We start from the raw sequence: 22682 nt of genomic DNA, 5'->3' as shown, positions 1-22682 counted from the left end.
ACCCAAAAGTGTGCGTGAGTTCCTCTTCCCCTTTGTGGGGCCCTGAGACAATGGGCTCCTTGCTCCTGAACCCACCATTGCTCCACAAATAATAAGGCATCTGGAGGACCCAACAGAGGTCTCGGGGTGCTTGGGCCCTGGGCCCCCACAGCCAGGGTATATGCTTCCTCATTGTTGCTGCTCGTGGATATGGGTGTGCGGAGGCAGGGCCGGGACTGGGCCTGCTCCTTGGGGGCCACGGGCAAGCAGGACCCCTGGACCCGGGGTCTCTGGCATCCTGTGGTTGCATCACAAGATGCTGCAGTTGCTGAGTGGCACTGTCCCGTGACCTCTTCCTCACCCTCCTGGACCGCTCCTGGTCTATGACCCTGGACAGGCCTGGGTGGGCCTTCCCATCGCATCCATGGCATCAGCTCAACCTTGTCCCGTGGCACAACAATGAGCCGCAGCATGTAGGATGTAGGCACAGCCATCCACAGCCCCTGTCCCGCCCCACCAGGCACCTCCTTGCCCCACCCAGCACCCCCACACCCCCGCCGAGGCGCCCTTTACTGTGCTCCAGGGGTGCTCTGTTCAGCCAGGTCCAGGAGGGCAGGGCCAGTGGCTGCTCGGCTGAGCATGTCCATCCTGGGGCTCTGACTCCCTGCCCACAGTGAAGGCCTCCCTTGGCACCTCTGGGGCTCCCATTCCAAGTAGGTGCTGCCAGAGATGCCAGACATGTAGCTTTGAAAGCTGCTGGTGGCTGTAGACTGGGAGGCTGTGTTTTCAGTGGAGGGTGCAGCAGAGCTTTCATTTACCACATAGACCTTTAGCAGGTGAAAGGAGAAAACTTGACAGAGGCGCATGCCTTCCCCACGCTGCAGGCTGCCTTCCTGGTTTTGTCATTCTTAGCAGTAAACACTCTGTCTCTGTGTCTTTCCCTTGACATGCATCTCACACAGGGCACATGTTCCCCACAGAACTGTGTTGTGTCTGAGTGCCAGACTCCCCCACCCCCGAGCAGGGAGGAGAAGCTCACTTAGGCCCTTGGTTGACCCCGTCCAGTGGTCGCAGAAGCCAAGCACCCTGGGTGCTGCTTCTAGAAGCTAAAGAGCAATGGTCCTAGGAGATGGAAGGGTTGTGCTTCCAGGCAAAGGGCCCCACAGCAAATGCCACTCTTGCCATAGGGGTGGGCACAGCCAGAGATGCAAACCATAGCCCAGCCAAATGGCGGCTGTGAGGTGCCTACCCACCATCCCTGTGCCGCTGACTGCCGAGGGTCCTGCCCCTGCCTGGGTGCACATTGGGTGGCATGCCTGCCCTCCGGCTCAGGGAGGAATGGGCAGCATGGCTGGACAAATGTCAGAGGTCACAGACCTGGGTTCTGAAAGTCTCACCCACTTCTCATGGCCTGCTGTCTGGTTGGAACATCTATTTGTCCAGCCAAGCAGGTTTGCTCACCTGTGGGTGTTCCCAGCTTGAGCTTGTGTGACCTCTTTGTCCTTCGCACTCAGGGTCTACCATGAGTGCCCCTGTGCCCCTGTTTAGGCATCAAACAGTCAAAAGTCTCAAAAAAGATCACTCAAAACTATACGAACAGAGTGGAGAGCCAGCCGCCTCCCATCTGCTGCCTTCTCAAGGGTCTGTTCTAGTGAGGCATCCCCGCCGTCCTGGGAGAAATTGTGGAGGTTAAAATGGGCAGGGCCAATCCAGATGAGAGGAGGATGCCCGAGTGGGGCGGGGCCTCCTTCCGGGCAATGCAGGGGCGTGCCCAGATGTGCTTCCCAGGACCCAGCGGGGGTGACCTGTCCTCGGAGACTTGGGGCCCCCTCATTTCTCACTGCCCAGATGGCAAGATATTGGGAGCTGCGATGCAGGAAGCAAAGTCTCCAGGGGTTGTATGGGTGCCCTCTGGTGTTGCTGGACAAGTGAAAGCCCCCCTTTTGAGTCACGCAGGGCTGGCCCACTGAGGACTGTTAGCCGAGATCTTTCCAGCAAGGTGAAGAGGTTGCACCATGCTTCTTACAAAAGCCACTTCTCCTTCAGAGGTCCCTTGGTGGGGAAAGACAGGACCTGCAGGCCCGACCAGCCTTGTGTAGTTTGGGCCCTTGACCCCAACTCTCCACCTCTGCTTTATTCATGACGAGTCTGTTCAGTTTTTATCAAAGCCTCTCGTGAAGTGATGCCTTCGTAAGAGTGGAAATTTTCTGTGAACCGTCTCATCTTGGGGGCGGCCCTGTTCTCCCCTTGGCACGTACCTACAAGCCCCTTTTCCAGGGCAGGGCTGGGGTTCTGTACATTGTGACACATGGTGATTTTCATCTGGGAGCAGCCATAGGGACTCTCCCCTGTTTAGTCTGGTGCTTCTTTGAGGGAACAGCGAGAACGGTGCCGAGTGCTTTCCGCACCTTCCCTGAGGTCTGCAGAGCAGTGTGAGGGCGGCCGAGGGGTTGAGGGTCTCCCCATGGTGCAGAGAGCAAGGTCCACAGAGCAACACTGCTACGTTCTGTAAAAACAGAACAAAATGGTCACCTACCCATTCATTCTCTTTAGTAATAAAAATGAAATGTGGTTCTGGAATTGAATTTTAGAACTGTGTGACTGGAGTAACACGTAGGGGTTTTGGTTTTGTGTTGGTTTTGATGTCATTTAGTAGTTGCAGTTAAACGTCTTGTTTTCTGTCATGAGAATTTATTTGTGATCCTATCTCCCCTTTCTGGAAACATTTTCCCTTCCTGTGTGACCAACTTTGCATGAAATGCCATGCCCACCCCCACCCCCGAGGGCCAAGCCCCCTTCCAGTGGGCATCCACACATGTTCTCGGCCTTGCTCTGAAACTGCTCCTACCCTACTTGCTTTCTCATCGAACCTGTCTCTTCCTGTCTCCTTCTCCAGCCTGTTTTGTAACCCTGCCCCCCACCTATGCAATTCTTTGCTACTTCTTGGTCTTCGGAAACACTGATTTCTTGGCAGTGACTTTTTTACTGGGAAATAATCGCTACTCATGTGGTTAGCAGCGCCTGGGGGGCAGGAACCAAGCCAACATAGGGGTTGGCTGGATGGATGTCATTTCTCCCTGACCTTTGTCAGTAAGGTCTACTTTGCAACAAGGCCATGAAGGGGAGATGGCTTTCTTTGGAAATCTTCTCCTATAGGGAGTCTTCGTGATTTGGCCTCAGAAGAGAAGTAATGAAGAAAAGGTCTTTCAGATGATGAGCCTGAAGTGGCTGGCTGTCCCCAAGACAAGAGGTGCAGAGGTCACCTCTGTGATGGGCCTCTCCGTTCTGTTGGGACTGGAGGGACCTGGCCCTGGCCCTGGCCCTGAAGGGCTATGGAGACACACCTGGGGAGTGTTTTCAAGGCAGCTTCTGCCTCCATGGCACATTGGATGTAGAAAACCATACTTGACTGGCACACTCCTCCCAGCCATGGCCGTTTCAATTTTAACATCAGCCAAGAACACACTTGCAGCCACATTCTGTTCTTTTTCCAGCATGGTAAGGGTTACAGCTCTGAGAGGAAGTAATTAGACAATAACATTGTCTAATTAGAATATTCATTACATGACTCTTAAGGTATTCTCCTACCTGCTTTACCTATATCCCATTTAGAACTCAAAAACAGTTTGGTGGAGTGGATGGTAGTGCTGTCTTGCCGATTTGACAGATGGCAAAACTGGGATGTACAGAGGTTACGTGACTTGGCTGAGGTCTGTGTTCATTTTAAAATTGTTATTTACCCCTAAATAGTCATGTTCTCTTAAAGATTGATCTAGTCTTGTGGGGGCAGCCATGTTCTTTAATCCTGATTCAATATTGTAGGGTGGGATCTTTTGATTAGGTTGTTTCCATGGAGATGTGACACACCCAATCGTGGGTGTGGTCTTCTTTGGAGATATGACCCTTCCCATTCAAGGTGGGTCTTGACTAGTTTACCTGGAGTCCTTTAGGGAGAAGCATGCTGTAAGAAGCAGATGCAGATATTTGGAGAGCCAACATGGACACAGACATTTGGAGATGCAGAGCCCTGCTGACATTGCCACGTGCCTTCCCATGAGATACTGAGCAGGCCAGAACCAGAAGGATCTCCAGGGGCTGAGAGCACCATTTGAAACCAGAAGCCAGAAGAGGATGCAGCCATTTTGAGTCAAGGTATAAACCTCTGAGTGCCTTAGTTTGGACATTTTTATGGCCTTAGAACTGTACACTTGTAACTTAATAACAAAGTCTTCTAGCCAGGAGGAGGCAGGTGAGGGACTTGAACTTGGTACCCTCACCACAGAACTTTCCTTCAGCACCACTCTGCCCCAACCATGCTGAGAAAGGGACCCGAGTAAGGAAGTAGGTGTGAACCAGGGTGGAAGTAGTGGAGGGAATGTTCGGTTCTGGATGTGTTGATTTAGGGATGGCTTTGATTGGGTGGTCAGTAATTTGTGGGTTTTAAAGCTTAGAAGACAGGTTTTTGCTAGAAGTTGAGATTCGGGACTAACCAAATATGAGGAATGGTGTAGGACTGTATTTTATTGAGTAGATCGAATTTAACGTTGCGTTTTGTATTTATTATTGCATTTAGACCTTCCTGGAGGGAGGATTCGAGATAAAGCCTCCATTTTGTAAATGAGGCTTTTCTGACATTGTGTGCTGGCCCAAGGCACTAGCTAGAAACTCGTGGAGCTAAAGGTAGACTTAATGAACTACACAGAGGCCAGAAAAAATATTTAAAATGCAGCATGGAGTGACAAAAGAAGTGGTGTTTTCATGTACTCATTGCTAATGCACAGACCATGCTATGAGCTGGTTGATACAAATGTTTATTGGCTTGTAGTTTTGAGACCAGAGAAGTCAAAATGAAGGCTTTACTAAGGTGATGCTTTTTCAAAGAAGACTGTGGTGGTCAGGGCTGGCTGCTGTGGTTCAGGATCCTGGGCTCCTTGGTCACCTGGTGTAGTAGTCAGGGTTCTCCAGAGAAGCAAAACCAACAGGAGATACCTACAAATTTAAGATTTATAGAAGTATCTCACACACCTATGGGAATGCTAGAGCCCTAAAACCATAGGGCAGGCTGCAGGCTCCAACTCTGAGGAAGGGTCTTGATGAAGTGCACAGTAGGGACTTGCTGGCTGAAGAAGTGAAAATCCTACTACTCCTTAAAGGTCCTCAACTGATTGGATCACATCTAACTGATCGAATTTTCTCCTTTGTGGGAGACATGCTCTTAGTTTATCATATGTGTAATCAGCCACAGCTGCAGTCAACTGACTGATGCCTTAATAAACCAGCCTTCTCATTTATCAGTCAGCCATGAAATGACCTTGCAGTAACGGTTAGGCCAGTGCTTGCCTGACCTAATCCCTAGGTGTCATCACCTGGCCAAGTTGACACGAGAACCTGCCATTACACCTGGTAATGCACGTGGTGGTTTTTCCTTTCTTTTCTGAGTTCTTTTGAGTCCCAGCTCCTGGCTGTTCCCTAGGGCCTACTCTTCCTGTGACATTCGCTATGTAGCCCTTGGTAATAGGATTAAGACCCATCCTGGGCCACACTTATCTGAAGTGACCTCATCCGATTTCCAGTGCCAACATTCTACTCTTAGCGCTGCCTTCCACTTGAGTAGAATTTAAAAAATTTTAATGAAATCCCAGTACCACTTTTTCCTTTCATGATTCTCTTTATGTATTATACATAAAAACTCATTAACAAACCTAAGGTCACCTAGATTTTTCCTTCTGGTGTCTTCTAAAATGTTTACAAGTTTGCATCTTTCACAAATATCTAAAAACTATTCTGTATGAATCTTTGTGTAAAACTCAATTTGTGTTACATCTATAGTTTCTGTCTGTTTTTTTAATATGGTCGTCCAACACGTCCATCACCATTTGTTGAAAGGCTTATGCTCACTTTACTGTATTTTCATGGTTCTATAGGTAGGCTGTATTCATTTCCATTTTTATGTGTGTAAGGTGGCATGGACTTAATTTATGCAACTTTAATTATAAAATATTTTTTAAGTTATTAGTATCATGAAAAGTGATTTCATCAACATTGTTCTCAAGCAATTTGAATACAAATCTAGGGCTGAATTCAACTTATCAGTATCTGCAGAATATCTTGGTTGGATTTTTATTGAGATTGCATTGACTCTAGAGATGAGTGGCGAACAATCGATATTATTACCAGGAAAAGGCCGTGGATTCTTCTACCCCACACACTCAGTAACCAATTCCTGAGACATTGGGGTTTCAAAGAGAGAAAGAGTTTATTACACTACACATGTAGCAGGAGAACAGACATTGTGGCATTTTAGTGGCCCAAAATCTCCCTCCCTGAACAAAGACGATTCAAGGTTTTTAATGTTTCTAGCAGGGGAAGATGAGGTCATTTCAGATAATAAATTCAAGGCAGAAGTTCAAAGCAGAAAAGAAAACATTGTTAAACATTGTTAACATGTTACCATAAATTGAAAGGAAAAGAGGTAGAACTATCTATCTTTCAGTGGCAGACCCTGGCGGGTGATTTACAAATGTAAGGCATTGAGGCTAGTTACTGCATGCTTTCCTTATCTTTGGGGCCTCATAAGAAAATGGCCAGTTGAAGGGTATAACAGCTTACAGTCACAAAGGCAACAGACAAGAGATGATAATAGTAGGGGCCTTCAGTATACAACTCTTCTCTATAGATAGGACAACTAGACAGAGGATGAAACAAAGAAATAGAGAGCTTAAACAGTTTGATAAATGAATTACACATAATAGACACATATAGGTCATTATACTTCAAAATGTAGGGATATACATTCTTCTCTAGTGCTCATGGAACATTCTCCAAGATAGATCATATACTGGGGCACAAAAAAAGGTCGTTATAAATTTAGAAACATTGAAATTATTCAAATCGCTTTTTCTGGTGACAGTGGAATGAATCTGGAAACCAGTAACCACCAAAGAATGTGAACTTTCACAAATATATGGAGATTAAATTACACACCCTGAAACAACCAGGGTATCAAAGAAGAAATCCATTGAGAAATGGGTAGCCATCTGCAGACAAATGAAATGAGAATACATCAAATCAGAACTTCTGGGATGTGGCAACGGCAGTGCTGAGGAGGAAATTTTTTGCCCTAAATATCCATAATGAGAAAGAAGAAAGAACAAAAATAAATTCATTAACTGTTCACCTTGAGGAACTTGAGAAGGAACAGCAAACTAACCTTAAGGCAAGTAAGAGAAGAGAAATAACAAAGATAAAGCAGAGTTAAATGAATGGGCGAACAAAAGAACAGTAGAAAAAAATCAGTCAAACCAAAAGTGATTTTCTGAGAAAATCATAAAATTAATGGGCCACTAGCAAGGCTGACAAAAAAAAGAAAGGATGCAAATAAAAAATGACAAGGGATTCATACCACAGACCCTGAAGAAATAAAACAAAATCCTAAAAGAATATACTGAACAACTATATACCAACAAAATAGACAACTTAGATGAAATGGACAAGTTCCAGGAAAGACACAAAAAAGCCTCACTGTCTCATGAAGAAGTAGAAGCTCTCAAGAAATCATTCACAGAAGATTCAACTAGTCATAAAAAATATTCCTACAAAGAAAAGCCTAAGGCTAGATGGCTTCACAGGGAAATTTTATCAAATACTCCAAAAAGAACTCTCAGCAATCCTGCGCAATGTTTTCCAAAAAATTGAGGAAATTGGAAAACAAACACTACCTAACTGATTTTATGAAGCTACCATCACTTTAAAACCAAAACTGGGTAAAAATGCTATAAAAAAGGAAAACTACAGACCAATCTCCCTAATGAACATAGATGCAAAAATTCTCAACAAAATACTAGGAAGTCGAATCCAGTGATACATTAAAAGAATTATATACCAGGACCAAGTGGGGTTTATACCAGGAATGCAAGTATGGTTTAACACACACAAAAATCAATTAATACAGCACATTAAAAAATCAATAGTAAAAAAACCACATGATCTACTCAAAAAGGATTTGACAAAATTCAATATCCTTTTGTGAAGAAAACTCTTCAAAAGGTAGGAATCAAAGGTAACTTCCTCAATATGATGAAGGACATATATGAGAAACTAATAGCCAGCATTGTACTTGATTCTGAGAAACTGAAAGCTTTCCTTCTAAGATTGGGAATGATCTTATGCCCTCTGTCACCACTATTATTCAACACTGTACTAGAAGTTTCAGCTAGAGCAGTCATCAGGATAAAGAAATAAAAGACATCCAAATTGGGAAGGAAAAAGTAAAACTCATTATTTACAGATGACATGAATCCTGAGAAATCTACAACAGAGTTTCTTGAGTTAAACAAATTCAGCAAGGTAGCAGGATATAAAATTAAGGTGCAAAAGTCAGTAATGTTTGTATGCACAAGTAATGACCTAACTGAGGAGCCAAGGAAAAAATTCCACTCAAAATAAAAACTAAAAAATAGGGTACCTCGGAATGAACTTAACTAGGGATGTAAAGTTCCTTCACAAAGAAAACTACATAACATTGTTAAAATAATTCAAAGAAGATCTAAATATGTGGAAATGCATTCCATGCTCATTTCAAGAGCATGGAATGTAGTTAATATGTCAATTCTACCCAAATCGATCTACATATTCAATGCAGTACCAATCAAAATTTCAAGAATCTACTTTGGAGACTTGGAAAAGCTAATTACTAAATATGTCTGTAAGGGAAAGAGACCCCAAGTAACTAAAAGTATCCTAAAAAAGAAGACTGAAGTGGGAAGATAAACATTTCCTGATTTAAAATTTTATTACAAAGCCATAGTGGACAAAACAGCATGGTAGTGACACAAAATTAAAGAATTGACCAATGAAGTTGAGTCGAGAGTGCAGAAATAGACTACCAAACCTAGAGTCAACTGATCTTTGACAAGGCCGCCAAATCCACTGACCTGAGCCAAAATTGTCTTTTCAATAAACGGACACAGACAAAATGGATATCAATAGCCAAAAGAATGAATGGGGGCCCTTACCTTACACCCTATAGAAAAATTTACTCCATGTGGATCAAACACCTAAATATAAGAACCAATACCATATGCCAGAAGCCTGGGATTGATTCCCAGTGCCTACCCATGTAACAAAAAGAAAAAAGAGAACCAATGAACTGATACCATAAAACTCCTAGAAGTGAGTGTAGGGTAACATCTTCAAGATGTAGTAATAGAAACTGAACTTTACACCCAAAGCATAAGTGACAAAAAGAAATAGATCAATGGGAACTCCTCAAAATCAAATGCTTTGGGGCCTCAAAAGACTGTCAGAAAGGTGTAGAGGTAGGCAACTCAATGGAAGAAAGTATTTAGAAACAAGGCATTTTTCTCTTGGTCACAGTGAAATTATCTAAAACTGAGAGTGATGATGGATGGTTGATTTTGGACATTATACCTGATGCCAAGTGGATGGAGATGGCTGAAGGATGCATTGACTGTAAAGTAGATCAGCGAACAATGGTGTATACATATGATTAAATATTGTGCTGCTAAAGAAAGGACCAAAGTTCTGAAGCATGCAGTGTTGTGAATGAATCTGTGGTACATATGGTGAGGCAAAATAAGCCAGAAACAAAAGGGCAAATATCATATGGTCTCACTTAGAAAATACTTGTAAGAAAGTTGAGGCCTAGATTGTAAGCTCTTATAGGAGTCACATTTAGTCTGGAGTGGTAAATGTTATTTCTGGATTTTGACAGACTGATTTATATATGCATAATCTGGTATTTAGAGATAAGAATGGAACTGATCAGGTCAGGATTAAGGTAATTTAGAATACAGGGGTAAGGAAGACATTGTCTATACTTTAAAACTTCACCTACACTATGAGACCAAAAGAAGAAATTTTTTTTTGTCCAGAACCTGAATTTTCTGTAGCACATAATCTAACTCAACCTGTCTGGATGGATAAACAGGTCAAACACAGGAATAAGAATGAGGACCTTTAATTCTGTATATCTTAAAGTAATGCCTGGATACATCCCAGAGTATAGTAAGCAGATAATCAAAAAGTATTGGCAAAGTCCCTTCAGGGATGGGAGGAAAAAAAACGGATGATTAAACTTTACTACTGTGGAAACCCCTGATGCTGTATCTAACATTAGGGACTTCGAAGTCAGTACGCAAGCCCTTGATCTTGAGGCTTGCTCTTGTGACGCTTATTTATTTAGTGAAGAAGCTTAGCCTGCCTGTAGATAAGCTTATGAATTACATCCAGAAGAACTCTTTCGTTGCTCAGATGTGGCCTCTCTCTCTAAGCCCAACATTACAAGTGAGGAGTAATAGAAGTGTATCAAGGTATCTGTGGCTGAGAGATTTCAAATGGAGTTAAGAGGCTACAGTGGAGGCTACTCTCATGGAAGCTTCAGTTAGACATTGTTACTATCATGGTTTGCCAACCCCAACCAAAACCATTCCTGCCAATCCTAAAGAACATTTAGGGCATTATATAAGATTCTACAAGGACCCCATGCAGTAGGGTTAGTTACAGAAACCTACTATCTTCAGATGGGTCACTAGACCAAATAATTCCTGAAATACAGAGGGGCCAGCCTCTCTATAACATCAACTATTTCCATCCCCCTGTCCCATATTATCAACAGCCCCTTCCAACATGAAGAAGTTAGAATGGGCATAGCCGTAATACTACTCAAGAGTGGAATAAAGATCGAAGGTGATGGTGGAGTTATACAGAGAGTGTAGAGTTTAACAAATGAATATGATTGGTAGATCATTATTTTGATGTTTCCTTTAGTGTCCATTGTCTTGAAGCAAGTAGCAGTAAAAATCTGAAATTGTGGAATTGTAACCCATACCAAACCCTGAAATCTGTTGTGCAACTAATAGTTGTAGTGTGCTTTGAAATTTGATTGCTTTTTTTATAAATGTAAGTTTTCACAAATAATGTTTATTATGATAAGAAATGCACAGCTAAATGATGATATTGTGAAGCATTGTTTGTGCACTTTGGATGATGACATGGTATGTGACTATGTAATAGATATCAATTTAAAAAATGCTGACAAAACCACCACTTAAAACCTAGCTATAGAAAGACCTTTTCTCATGGTGTCCATCTCTTGCATAGGGAAAGCTAAAGTACCTTCAGAGACTGGCTTTTGACTTGCATGGGTGATTTACTGATCATAAAGATAATTGGATTCTCTATATTGAAACTTATGTTCACATAATTATGAGAAGATTCCTATTGAGAGGCATCTGTTTTTAAATGTGTCAGCTATGCCAAGGATGGCTGTGGTAGAAGCTGTGGGTGGAATTAGGACAACAGAGTTTTCTGATAGAAATTCCTAAGGGACGATGGCTAGGTCTTAAAAAAAATAGTTGAGAGAGAGTTTAAGACATTCACAGATGAACAGAAACTGAGAGAACTGCCCAACAAGAAATACTAAAGGGAGTCCTGCATGTTGCAAAGAAAAGTCAGGAGAGTCTCACAGGAGAGTTTAGAAATACAGATTATCAATGAAGGTAATGAAAAAGGTAAAAGAGACAAAGATAGGATACGATATAACAGCCAAAGGATGAAATGTTTGAAATAAGTACTGTCATTACAGTAACAACATGGCATGTTAATGGATTAAATTTTGCAATCAAAGGTTACAGATTAGCAGAATGGATAAAAAAGTATGATCCAACTCTATCCTGCCTAGAAGAGACTCACCCAGTTTTCTTCTTCTTACTATGTTTTGAAGGCTAGAGGTCAGAAGTCAAGATGTCAGTCATGCAGTGCTTCATCCTGGAGGTTCGGCATTCTCATAGTGGCAATCTTCCATCTCATGGTGATGTCCTAGAATTCTCCTGTGACCATCTCCCTCTGACTGTTGCCGAATTTCTAATGGTTGTAAAGCTCCACCCACGCAGATTCAGGTCCGCCCTGATTCATTCGGGTGAAACCTAAATAGCATCTTAGAAATCCTGTTCATAAAATTTCCACACTTCAACTGATCATACACCTTCAGACTCACAGGAAAAAGAGCAAAGTATAAGAACAGGTCTGTTCTGTGGATTTATAATTCAGTGTACCACACATATGTCTTCCCAAAAATGTTACATTTAGCTCTTCAGACTGTAAAAAAATAGACAGGGATTAAGATACACAGGGAGAAATGAAGAACACCAGAAATGATAATCATGTGGGTTAATATAAAAGGGCTGTGTAGATAAATCCTTTTTTCATTTCTTGTCTTAATTTCTTCTAAAGGCATGCGATTGTATAACACAATATTTATAAATTACATGGTGGATTTATATCATACATGGTGATAATCTATGACAGCAATATAAATAAAAGGGGAAAACATGGAACTACATTGGGACAAAGATTCTATATATTTCTGAAATTAAATATGCATTGATATGTAGAGTGTGTTAAATTGAGATATGTATTCTAATCTTTCAATGGCAAATCCTAAAGTATAAAAGAAAATTAAATGAACAAATCAATATAAACATTACACTAAAAATATCTAACACCAATGTTGGCAATCGAATGGAAATGAAGAACCAGAAAGAAAGAAGACATACAAAACAAACCCCAATATTGGAAATATTCATCCAGACATGCTAATAACTGCATTCAATGTGAATTGCCTGATCATTCCAATCATAGAGATTGCCAGACTGAATGAATTTATTAGATCCAATATGTACTGTCTCAGAGAGATACACCTTATATTCAGAGACAAAAATAGGTTTAAAAGAAAATGATAGAAAATGATAAACAGTTTGAATGGTAAACACTGGAAAACTTGAGTAGTTATATTATTTTCAACGTAGCATTTACGGCAAGAAATATTATGACTGACAAAAAGGGGCATTTAATAATAATAAAAGATTCAGTACATCAGGAAAATATGACCATTGTGATTATAGACATAATTCACCACTAAACCATAATGTACATGATGTAAAAACTGATACCTACCTAGAGAAGAAGAAGAGGAAGGTTACTGTCTCCTGATCTCCTCCAACTCGGTTCCTTACGCTGTTTTGCTGCTGAGAAGACAGCTTCAAGCCTGGCTGTTTTAATCATTTATTACCTAGTTTGGTTCACCTAGAGCATGTTCTCCCTCTGAACATCCAGCCTTATATATATCAACCGTGTATTAGTTTCTACTATACAGTTGGTGAATAGTGAGTATTATTGGATGAAGACAAGAATGAATTAAGGAGATCCCAGCCAGAGATGTAGAAGCAAGAGAGTATCGCATACTTTCAGTATTATTATAAGCTGTGCCAAATACTTTCAGTATAGTTTCCAAATTGAGTTCCTAGACATATTAATAGGTGTTCAGTGAAAAACAGGTGTTTGGTACTGAACCTTTTCTGTCTTTATTCTTTTATTGGATATTCTCAAGGGTTTTTACAGTGTTTAAATTTATTTCCTCCTTTTTGAAAACTTACTTTATAAGCATTTTATTAATTAGAAGAATTATCTTGAGGAACTGCTCCTCAGAATGCTCATGGGACACAGTGTTAAGGTAGTTCTGAGGAGTTGGTGGGAGTTGAGACTGAAGATGTAGATTACGGCCAGTGCATGAGACTGCTGATGTGAAATGCTGAGGAATTTGAACTTTATTGTGCAGACTGTGTGAACCACTGAAATATTTTAGATAAGGGAGCTATAGGGCCTCATTTGCATTTTACGACTATGCCAGCAAGATTGTAGGGGATGAATTGGAGAGCAGCCAGGTAAGAGGGAGAGGAATTTGTGATAAGTTTATGGCCATGATTCATGTTATAAGTGAGGTACTCATGGAGTCAGTCTATGACAGGAATTGGGAGGAGGGGTGAAATTAAGAAAACCTAGCAAGTAGAAGTGAGGCCTTTCCCTGGCTAATTGCACTGAAGGCTGATAGAGTGGGAAGTATCATGGAGACCTTCCAGCTTCTGACTTAGAAAATTGGGCAGATGGTGGTGCCATTCATTCTAACAAGGAAGGGTGAGCAAAACTTTGGGGGAAGAGCTTTACTTTAAGGACCCCATCAGCACCCAATTGGAAATTTAGATGTGGGTCTCAGGAGAGTGTTGTGGACTTGATGAACAGAGTTTGGGGTCACTGACATATTGATTGTGTTGAAGTCATAGGTTTTGGTGTTGTCACTCAGAGAGAGTGTGCAGAGTGAGAGGGAAGTGGACAGGAGATGGAACCATGGGTAACATCCATATGTACAACCGAGAACAAAGACACAGTGAAGGAAGAAACAGGGAGTTAGAGGAAAGCAAAATGATGATATGGGGAAGTCAAATTGGTAGTGGATGAAAACTATAATCAAATATGTAAATGGAGCTGCTAAGTCAGAAAGAAAAGATGAAGAATGATTAAGGAACATGGCATTTGAGAACTTACCTTATTGGTAATCTTAGGAGAATAATTTCAGTGGAGTGGCTGGCCTGTGTGTGATAAGATCAGTGTGGGTCGAATCAAAGATCAAGGAGTCTGGACAGGTAATGCACATGACTCTTCTAAGAAGCCTTAGCTCAGAGAAGGAGGGATCAAGGGAAGTTCTTAGAGCAGTGGGGACCTTCAGAGAAGCTGTTCTCTTTGTGTTGAATTAGACTTAAGAGAGACAGGTTAGCATGCTTATGTGTCAAGGATGACCAAAGTGAGGGAGCAAGTGACATCTGAGGAAATTGGACATGCTTATTAGGCGGCAGGATGAGAAGTGGCATAGTCAATGCCAACTGCATAAGCCAAGCAGTGTTTTTCTTAATCTAGTCTCTTGTTCATCAATCAGTAAATTTCCCAAAGGCACAATATTTAAGATAGACTCAGTAAATTCCTTAGGGACATCATCTTAGCTGTCCATATATTTCCCGCTGTCATGGGTTGGATGTAAGTAGGTGTAAACTTCCCCACAAACATGCCTTGCTCATCCTGCTGCTTCTGCCCTGCCCCAATATTATGAAAATCGCATTCCCCCAGACCCTTTCTGTGAATAAAACCCACATTTATTGAGTCCTACCAAAGCTCCATGTGCCTTCTGAATAACTCTCCAATTGCATGCCCACCACCTTTCTATTCCTTGAACTGATGAAGTGCTTTGACCCTTATGGACATTTGCCCTTCCTATGACTGCTTCCAGGAATGCTCTATTCTTAGCACTTTGTCTGACCAACTTGGTATTCTTCAGTTCTCAGCCTTGATGATAAATTATCTCCTCAGATGAAATAGATATGTGTAAACACCCCATCCTTTATTAGATATTATAATACTCCTTTTAATGCTTTCAAATTCCTGAGTGCAAAAATGACTATCATTTCTTGCTTGAAACTAGGCCTTCTGGGGATAAAAAAAAAAAAACAGAGGTACCATGATCTATCAAAATGTCAGAAAATTTTAAGTGTATAGCATTGCAGATTGTAAAGTGAGTAAGGGAACAAGAGACAAGAATTTTTGCCATACTGTTTCAGGGATAGTTGTGTTGATTTGAAATCGTTATGTATCTCAGAAAAGCCATGTTCTTTTAATCCAGTCTTGTTGGTGCAGGTCTATTTTGGGTAAGATCTTTTGATTAGAATGTTTCCATGGAGATTACGCCACTCAATTCAAGGTGGGTCTTGATCCCATCTTGGAGCCCTTTATGAAAAACATCCATTTGAAACCTGAGCAGGTAAAAACCACAGACAAATAAACCCAAGTGAAGGGCACAGAGGGTCAGAAACTCCCCAGAGATGCTAAGAGCGGTCCTGCTGAACACAAAGAACTCAGAGAAGAGTCATGGAGGAACAAGAGAGGACCCACAGATGCTCATAGGGAATACTGGAATCAGAAGTTGAAAGCAATGCAGCCTGAAACAAAGAACCATAAGACACCAGCCACATGCCTTCCCAGATAATGGAGGTGTTCCGGACACCATTGGCCTGTCTTCGGTGAAGTTATCCTCTAGTTGATTCCTTAGTTTGGACATTTTACAAACTAAATTTGTGCCTAATAAATCCCTTTTGTAAAAGCCAATCCATTCTTGGTATAGTGCATTTTGGTAGCTTTAAGCCAACTGAAACAATAGTTTCACATTCACATAAGGGCTGAAATTCAGATATTGATATCATCTCTAGGTGAGAGCATAGATTCCTTAGTTATGTTTGTTAATAAGTCATCTAATGAGCCTTTAAAATGTGCTTTGAAATCCTCCTGCTTTTGGCAGTTTTTATTTTTTTTCTTTTTGTATGTGTGGGTCCCTGCACACCCGCTGTTCCACCACCAGCAGACAGCTGGAAGGAAAGGGCAATTTGACAGAAGGAGGTTTGGGGTGCAGAGATTTCATATGTGGCTGTCAGCATCCTACAATTCAGGTCTTATGTATTGTGACTGGGACTACAGGGGTCTGTACCCATGGAGGGACCCCAGTAGGGTCCAAGTTCAGTGGTCACTGCACAGACTTCAGACACCTGGTTATATGGGATGGATCCAGGGAGTGGGGTGACCAAAGAAGGAAAAGCTAGGAAATAAGGTGTCTTGTGAAGGGTGGTGTCTGTAGGGAGCTCAGGGCTGGATAGCTGACCATGGCCAAACACTCCTGTGTCAATCAGTGTGGGATGCGGTGATCTGGCTGCCAGCCTCAGGCCGCCCAGCAACTGAAGTGCTCTGCAGGAATGGCTCTTGTGCATCCAGTTCTCATTTCCTTTATTCTCCTTTTATTAGTCTCATCTTGAACCACAGAAGGTACTTGGGCAGAGCACCGAGTCTGCCACCAATGATTGTACATCTACCAGGGCAGCACTTATTATACCATGGACCTCACCCATTTAAGTAACCACTGGATATGCATATATGAACATACCTCCCAAACATAACACTCTAAGCGTTTACTGTTTAGAAGTTAGTATTTGGAGGGAAGGAATTCACTCTGGTGGGGCGGAGGAAATTCTGGTAGGTGAGTCACAAAGAGAACCCACAGTCTTGATAGGCAGATTGCCCATTTCCTCCATTCCCATGTTAGGAATGTGAGAGGGTGCTTGACTTATGGAATCTGCTGTCTCTGAGCTCTGGAAACCCAGCTGGGACAGCCTCATGGCCAGGCCACTTTCCCCCAAGGTAAATTCCCACCATCCCGATTTTTGTATCTTGCATCCAAATCGTTCACTGTGTGATGCTAGGCCTTTCAGGGTTGACGACAAGGCACACAGTCCAACCTCTGGATACAGCCTGGATCCAGTCAATGTGAAGGGGAGGGGACCCTTTCCTTCTTGGGTTTTGTGATTCTGGCCTTTGCAACACTCTACGTAAGAGATTCCAGGATTTGAAGGAGTTGTGACTGATAACATGTATGTTAGGCAGGATAGATGCCTGAAGTGCCTCTGCCCAACCTCGCCTGAGGCAGCAGAAGTCTGGGACTTAGGGGCTTTCAGGTGAGCATGCCCTGCTATGGGCATGGAAAATGTCTCAGCCTTACTCTGGAGTGAATTCCTAGACATAAAAAACACAGTCTTATCTGGGGGTCTTCTCTGGAAAATAGATACTTGGAGGAGAAAACTTTGTAAAGTGGGGATGTTTATTTCTGAATTTGTGTTATTTCACATTCAACAATGATCAGTTGTTTTGGGTGGATCTGCTATTGGGGACAGATCATTTGACAAGGTATTCATCAGCCTGGTTGGGTTTCTTTACGGCCACATCCCTGATCTGGACATGTGATGTATTTCTGTAAAGCTTAGAATTCTTCATTGTGAAAGTGAGCATTAACAGTGCTTGATTTTCTTGTGGGCTTTTGTTCAGTTTTGAGTTATATTCAGAAAGAAAATAATTTAAACTCCCTTAGAGTTAGGTCATCCGCCTTGCCCACTGATGTGACCCCAGTATTAGAATATTGTGTGACATGTAATGGACGCTCAAGATGCGGCAGTTGAAAGAAGAAAGCATTTTAAAGGTAAATTTAGAATATTTAATTAAGTGAAAGGGTTTTGTTTTCCAAAAAAAAAAACAAAAAATAAACATGAAACTAAGACTACCATAAACAAAACAACTGCTAAACTTTGTTTGAACTGAAATACAATAGTGGGACGGTATCGAATTCTAGAGGATTCAATGAAATGGTATTGTTCAAAATGTCTATACTAAATATATATACATTTATATGAAATACTATCCTAGAAACTATAAAAGTAAAGTTCATTAAGAACATCAAATGTAGCATCAGTTAAATGACAGCAGTTAAACTAAAATGAAAACAGTTATAGTTACTTTTAAAGAGCCAGAGTCCAGGCTGATGTCCGCTGTAGGTTGGGTCAGGTTTTAGTGGCTATGAAGTATGATTTTACATTTAGGTCCCTGAAGGATGCAGTTGGAGCAACAGGAGCAAGTGAACCACCTGGGAGTAAATGGAGATTTAACTCTACTTTCGCCTATATTATCCTGCTGTAATCATTTTTCTTTCTTAGCTCGCTGAGCTTTCTCTTAGTGACCAGTATTTCCAGAGACTTTTCTTCAGCTTTCTTCTTATAGTATTTAATCTGATTATAGTAGAAAGTAGTTGTTTCTTCCAATTCTTTGTCCATATCTTGTGCCATCTTCTTGTAGAGGTTACGCTTCTCATATGCGAACTTCATGTTTCCATGTACGTCATAAAGTTTCTTTTCCATTTCTGAACAAGAAGAGTCTTCCTCAGTTGAATATTTCTCAAGTTGCATCATGTGATTTCGATGGATCTCAGGAAGTATTTGAAATTTCATCTGAAGTCTCACAATTTCATTTTCCAGCTTTGAATTTGCAGACCGCAATGATGCCTCCTCATTTTGGAGCCCTTTTATTTGCCCTGTAATCTCTTCATTCATGTACTCTTGTTCACCTAGTTTCTTGAATATTTCTTGCTTTTCTATTTCCACCTTTTTAGAGGAAATACTTAAGTTCACAATATCAACGAATTTGTTGCTATCAACTGTCAATTGATAGAATAGAGGATTTCCATTTTCTGATTCGCTGTTATTGTTTAGTCCCAAGTTACTGTCATCCATATAAGCCTCGCTAAATTGATCAGGCAAGTTGATGTTCTTCAGCAGAGTTTCATGCAGAGATTGTATCTGGCACTCTTTATCCTGTACAGCTTGTTTCAATCTTGCATTGGAGTGCTCAAGCAGTTTTATTTGTTCCTTTGATTCATGTATGCTTTGCTCCCATCTTGATATTTCCTGGGCGTACACTTGTAGATTTTCCTGAAGGTGAGTGTTTTCAATCATACAATCCATTATTTTCTCTTGAGGTTGTTCTCGAATCCTCTCAGATGCGGTTAAGTAATTTCTTGCAGGAGTCATGTGAGATTGAAGTAAGTCACCTGCTTTGTGGGGTAAATGAGCCTGTTCTTGAAGGCAAGCCGTCATCGTTTCAGGAGACGAAAGTTTAGGGGTCTCACTTGTATATTCTTTTTCCAAAATGTCTATGGTACTGTTGAGTGAAGAGTTGATCAGATTTCTATTGAGAGTGACCAAACATAGAGTCTGTAATGTGAGTGGCCTGGTCTGTGCCACAGATGGCTCAAGAACTTTGTCTTCTCGTGTCAACAGTCCAGTCTTTTCATGGTCTTTTTGATGTTCTTCAACACAGGTGGAAATAATTTTGGCTAGCCCTGAATTCACCCTTACAGCACGTCGATAATTTACTGTGAGAACTATTATAGCAATACATATCAGTATCTCCAAGGGAGACCCAAAAACACCTGAGAGTTGTCTCATGCTTTTGGATATCAACAACAAAGGCCCAAAAAGCTGCTCAAGGATCACCTGGAAAGACACTTTGGTGACCATCAGCAGTCCCTCCATGGCTCTGAAATACACCACAACTCTGTCTCTGAGTCCCAGTATACCGTTAGCCCAACTGACTCTCCAGAATGCTGTGGAGGATTCTGTCTCCAATGAAAACATGTTCCAAGCAACCAGGAACTTATCAGTGGGGCCGGGGGAGGGGGTGGCCAGCAAGATTCTATAAAACTGGGCTCTTGAACTTTGCTCCTCCCTCTGTACAAATAGAAAGTGGTGCTAATTATACTGCACATTAAGGAAAGGGGAAATGGCTGATGGTAGCCAGGGGAGACCAGTCCCTGAACTCTGGCCTCACCCTGGTCTATAGCAAACCTAGAGGATTAGACAGTGCCATGCCCTCACCCCTTCCTTGCATAGGAGCATGTCAGGACATAAATGTGAGACTCCTGTGCCCTTGTCCTTGAATGGGCTTATTCTCATAACTTGATTTATCTTCTGACCATGGGAAACATGATCCTGCCTATAAGGTTAGAGGGATCACCCTCCCCTTAAGGCTCTAGTTTTCTTGGTGTTTGTTCAAGGCAGGCAGGGGCAAAAGAGTGCAGGGTCTCACAAAAAGTATCAGCTAACAGTCGTGGATCTCGATCACAAGACCTCAGGAGAAATCTGCAAGAACTGAGCAAATCTAAAATTTTCAGGTCTTTTTTTTTGTGGACCTACTTGTTTCTCCCCCATCCATGTTTTCCTGGATTCTCAAGTCTGTCCTTGAGGGTGACTTTTTGACCCAGGCTCCGTCTCTCATATCCTGCTATCCTCAGCACAAGTCTCTCATGGTGGCCTATAGAAGTAATCTTCAAATTGGTAGTGGTCCTTCTTTGCAGCTGAATTTGACATCTTTTATTTCAATAAAATGCATCTCACTCTTCTAATATCTCTCTAGCAGACTCATGTTCATAATAGTTTCCAATGACTCATCTCCTTATATTCTGTCAATGTTGTTTGAAAATAATCCCTATTATATATACCGGTATGTTTCCCCAATGAGTTCCCTAATCTATTAACTTCATCCATTTATTTACTCATTCAAAGCAAGTTTTTGAGGGTCTCTCTAGGCCTAGTATTGTGTTAGACATCGGGATGCATTGTTTAGCAGAACAGTAGTGATCGTTACAAAGACTGTTCTTTCTCTTTACCAAGTGGCCAGCCTTACTCTGGTGCCATTACCTGCTTTCTCCAATGTCCTGTCTTCAAACCATCTTCAGTCTGTGATTTCTCAGAAAAGCAACCAAGGTTGAAGGGGGAAATAGTTAAAAGAGGCAATTTCAGACACTAATTATTCTAAATATCAAACTATCCGGAGTCTCCCCCTTTTTTTCTCCCTCTCCCCCTGACTACTCAGGGACATGAGAGGATCCTGAATGGGTAATTTCTCATGTCCCTACACTTACATCTTAAGACTGTTTTTTTTTTCAATCAACCAGTTTGAATATACTCAACAGTAATGTGAAATATATTCCTTGATATCTAAATCCTCTGCCTAGTCTATACTGACCAGGTTTTTGAGAATGACAAAATGACACAGCAAAATCAAAACATAAAAAAAACCAACGATAATATAACATATAATAAGTATAACCAAATGCATTGATAATCAAACATAACATGCATAACAGACTTTTTTTGATAACATATATTATCCTGGATTATTTTCTCTCGTGAATAATATTTATAAAACAATGGGACTAGTTAACAGTGGGAATTACTAACAATAGGAATGATTATAGAAAAATGATGTGTTAGGAAAAATGTAACAATATTGTTTAGTAAGTTTTTACCCTTGAATAGTTCATGTTTACAGAAAAACATCCAGATAGTGCAGCGATTTATCATGTAACCAAGATCCAGTTTTTCATCTTCTCGTTTTTTTTCTTATGCTCCATTTCTTATAATTTGTGAGCCAATATAGATACATTATTATTATCTACAGTCTATTCTTTCTCCAGATATCCTTAGTGTTATATTTTTCTGTTCCACATTCCATTCCAGTATACCACCTTGCCTTTAGTTCACATCTCTGCTTAAACTCACCTTGGCTGTGACAGTTTCTTAGCCAATTCTTGTTAATGAATAGCGTGACAATATTCAGGAATGCTGGTCATGAATTCTGTGGACTGTCCACCGACTGAGCTTTACCTGATGTTTTTCTCATGGTTATGCTGTGATGATTTTTTATGAGGAAGACCACAGTGGTAGAGTGCCTTTCTCCTCACTCCATATAAAGCGTTCATCCTCTCAGGATGAATTATCGCTGTTGATGTTTAACTTCATCACCTGTCTGAGGTTTTATTTATCATGTTTCTCCAAGGAAAAATTACTCTTTTTCCACTGACAACCTGTATGTGCTTTTTGAAAGGAAGTCACTATACATTGCCACCCTTAAGGAGTGGGGGTTTATGCTCCAACTCCCTGATGAATTCATCAATAAATTGAATTAAATTGAATTTATCAATCAGTTGAAAATTTTTTGGATGGTATGGTGATTTGAAGCTGTATTTAATCCAGAAAACTCTCTTCTTAAACCATTCCCACTGTTGTGAACCCATTGTAAGTAGTTCATTTTGATGAGGCTATTTTATTTCAGTTGTGACCCACCTCATGCTCAATGGGTTTGAATCCTTCCCCTAGAGTCTTTATAAACAGAGTGCATACTGAGAAAGAAAAAGAAAGCCATGGAAGCCAGAAGCTGAAATTAGTGAAACCCAAAAGAGAAGGGAGAGACCAGCAGACGCTCCCATAGACCTTACCATGTCAGTAGGAGCCAGGATTGTTGGCATCTGGTCTCTGGGAAGAAAGCATTACCTTGATGACACCTTCATGTGGACTCTCTTTTAGCCTCAAAACCATAAGCTGATAAATTCCCATTGCTCAATCCAACTCATTTCATAGACTCTGCTTCAT

General features: G+C 41.3%; 1 protein-coding gene across 7 annotated transcripts in view; it reads left to right on the top strand.

Annotated features, from left to right (window-relative positions):
* LOC143661352 (uncharacterized) overlaps positions 1–22682 on the top strand; it is a 151984-nt gene that overhangs the window by 79109 nt on the left and 50193 nt on the right. The window contains exon 2 of one of the 7 annotated variants that reach the window (XR_013164518.1): positions 3930–4131. The exons of the other annotated variants lie outside the window; for them this stretch is intronic. The gene's annotated coding sequence lies outside the window, so the exon portion shown is untranslated. The remainder of the gene's footprint in view (positions 1–3929; positions 4132–22682) is intronic. 7 annotated transcript variants of the gene reach the window in all.

The sequence above is a fragment of the Tamandua tetradactyla genome, chromosome 17 (genome assembly GCF_023851605.1).
Source record: "Tamandua tetradactyla isolate mTamTet1 chromosome 17, mTamTet1.pri, whole genome shotgun sequence".
NCBI classification, from domain to species: Eukaryota; Metazoa; Chordata; class Mammalia; order Pilosa; family Myrmecophagidae; genus Tamandua; species Tamandua tetradactyla.
This window is presented reverse-complemented; position numbering and strand designations above follow the sequence as displayed.